Source organism: Vidua macroura, chromosome 13 (genome assembly GCF_024509145.1).
Source record: "Vidua macroura isolate BioBank_ID:100142 chromosome 13, ASM2450914v1, whole genome shotgun sequence".
Lineage (NCBI taxonomy): Eukaryota > Metazoa > Chordata > Aves > Passeriformes > Viduidae > Vidua > Vidua macroura.
This window is the reverse complement of record NC_071583.1, coordinates 20,779,097-20,782,009: the sequence shown is the minus strand read 5'-3', so window position 1 is coordinate 20,782,009 and position 2,913 is coordinate 20,779,097. Positions and strand designations below refer to the sequence as shown.

General features: G+C 59.7%; 1 long non-coding RNA gene across 1 annotated transcript; it reads right to left on the bottom strand.

Annotated features, from left to right (window-relative positions):
• Positions 1–1,865: 1,865 nt before the first annotated feature.
• Positions 1,866–2,913, bottom strand: LOC128813752 (uncharacterized). The gene is made up of 2 exons (XR_008439165.1): positions 2,833–2,913; positions 1,866–2,301 (listed from the first exon to the last, which is right to left on the bottom strand). It is a non-coding gene; the product is annotated as an uncharacterized LOC128813752 (long non-coding RNA).

The window sequence follows — 2,913 nt, the reverse complement described above, 5'->3', positions numbered from 1 at the left end:
TTTGACCTTTTTGTTTTTATAGTACCCCTTTTTTTCGGTTGACGTATTTTCTCTCGATGTACTCTGCGCCGGTGCAATTGGTTGCTAGGGGGTCCTTTTTCTCTCTGCCCTTGGTGGTCATGGGGATGAAGGCTCCTTATCTTCTTTGCCGGTTGTCCTTGGCCTAAAAGTTAGCTTGTATATAGTTAGTTACACAGTCTTCTGTGCTAGCTGCATTTGCACAATTCTTAAGCAGAATACTTGTTGTTTATCAAGCCCCCCCCCCTTTTTTCTCCTCTTTCTCTTCTCACAGTCTGAAATTCTCTATTCAGTTTAAATTCTTATCTTCTTTCAATGTTCGTTTTGATGAACAAAGACCTTTTTATTACACCCACACGTTAAAGCACACGATTCAGCCTGGGATTTTAAGTTGTTTGTCAACTTAAAGAGGGCCTAAACAAGTCTGCAAGAGGCCTAAACAAGTCTCCTATGAATTCTCTCCGTGGCAAGTTCAGTTCCGTCCCCGAATGCCCCTCAGCGTTCCCAAGGCAGTGGCAGGAGCCGGGCGCTCAGCCGGAGCCCCGCTGGGCGGGAAGAGCGCGACACAGAGCGAGCCCTTGGTGCCCGGGATGGCCACAGGCCCGGGAGAGCCGGGCGGGCAGCGCCAGGGCCCTGCTCAGGGCTCCCCAGGCTCCTGTGGCATCGGTTCCGTCCCCTCGGGCGCTGAGCGGTGCCCGGTCCCGCCGCTCTGCCTGTGGGGCTGCCTGTGCCCGGCTCCGCTGGAGGCAGGGCCGGGGCTGCGGCCCCTGGGCTCGGGGTGCCGCCTGCCCGGAGCTCAGCACCGCCCGTGCCGTGCCCGTGCAGCGCGACCCGGCGGGGCAGCTCCGCCTCGCCCCCTCGCCACAGCCGTCCCGGCAGGGCGGCTGCCCCTGGGCCGCGGCAGCCCCGAGCCGGACGGGCCCGGGAGGGCCAAGCAGGGAAGCCGGGAGGGCTCCGGCCCCTGCGTGCCTCAAAAGAGACTCCAGCCCCACTGCCTGCAGCAGGAGGGACGCAAAGAACCGGCACGCTTATGAGAGTCCGCAGCCCTCTCCACATCTGAAATGAGACCCCAAAACCCCGTCACGGGCCTCAGCAGAGACCCCCAGCACCCTGCACACCGTGGGAGACATCCCAAGCCCCCTGCGTGCCTCACACAGGATTCCAAATCCCTTGCATGACTTACAGTGGACCCCCAGAGTCCTCCATGCCTCAGAGAGAACCTAAAATATCCCTGTGTGTCTCACAAGGGACCCTAGTCCCTCGTGCACCCTTTGGGGGACTCCAAAGCCCCCACGTGCCTTATGGGGAAGCCCAGGCCAGCTAGGCCAAGTGTTTTGACCTGGAAATCAAGTGTGATTGCAGCTGGCTTGCTGTGCCTCTGGGGCTGTTCATCAGCCCCATCAGGCCCCGAGGCCACACAGCCCTTCCCTTCCCTTCTGGCCCCCACCCAGAGGAGCAGACCCTGTGCAGCACCCTGGATTGCTGATGGCCCATCAATTAGGTCCTATCAAGTGTGTGTTAATTAGGGAGGAGCTTTGTTTTGCCTGCTGGCATTGCAGGTCAGGCTGTGTCCCTGGAGATGTTCTTGATGGCTTCCCTCTTTTCCTGGGCATGCCACTGGAGGAGCTCCAGGCCCAGATGATCCCACAGAAGGAAATGTGCCCTCAGCCCAGGGACACTCAGCATGGGCTCCCCCAGCCCCTCGGGGCCCCGCCGCTGCTCACAGCAGCCCCTGCCTGGCTCCTGCCTGCCCTCACCGTGGGCATCCACAGCTGCTCCTGGGCATGGAGCTCAGCCAGTGCTGGTGCTGGCTGGGCTTTGCTGGTGGTACCACCCGGACACGGGGGTGACAGCTCCATCTCTTTATTGCAACCGAAGTGGGGGCCATCACCTACCCTGGCAGGGGCGGGGGGTTACCTTCAATAGCGTTTAGGGGGCAGGGCCAGGGAGCTTAGGGGCAGAGGAGGGACCATGTTGGTCTCAGTTGGGGCTGGAGGGTGCTGGGCTGGTACCGGGGTCTTTAGAAGAACTGGGGAATGGGCTGGGACGGGACAGAGGGAGATCAAAAACGGGTGAAGGCAGCTTGGGGATACCCATGGGGAGAGGAAGTGGCAGTGGGATCTACAGGGTCTTTGGAGATTTCCTCGTAGACAGATCTACTGGTGTCCTCTTCTCAGAACTCCAGAAAGGGCTGACCAGGCCCTTATTACTGCTGGAGGTGCTCCACAAGCAGTCTGGGTGTGAGGGGAAGCCACTGCTTTCATCTCCTGTCCAGAGCTGCGACTATGGAAAGAGAGGAGAGCCTGAGGCCACCAGCTGCCAGTGGCACACTGGGACCCTCCTACACAGCAGGGCCCAGAGCTGGCAAGGCTCCCCAGCCCGGCTGGAGCTGCTGGCACACCTTGGCCCAGCTGGACAGCTGCCCCCCAAGGCCCCGGCGAGCAGGGCACGGCTCTGGGCAGGCTCCCTGGCCAGGAGCGGGCCCCAGAGCGCGACTGCCTTGCAAGGGCAATCTCATCCCTGCTCTTTCTCCTCCCCACCTTGCCTCACCTCTGCCCTGTGCCCCTGGGGCTGCTCTTGGCCAGGCAGCCTCAGTGGGAGCCAGCAGTGGCTGCAGCCCCAGCGGGCCCCCCAGGACAAGGCCCAGCAATTAAGAGGCCAATGAAAGCACTGAGCAGCAGCAGAACCCTCAGCAGAGTTTTTTGGACAACCACAGACTGGCCACAACTCCACTGCAGACTCTCTGGGAACCTTTCCTGTCTATAAGAGACTTCAAAATAAGCTGTTTGAGGGAAAAAGCAACAAAGCACTCACCATTTTCTCTTCCAGGAATACCAGATTCTAAAGCAGCACAACATGAAGACAAGCTTCAAAAGAAGCATGCCTGCCATTAAC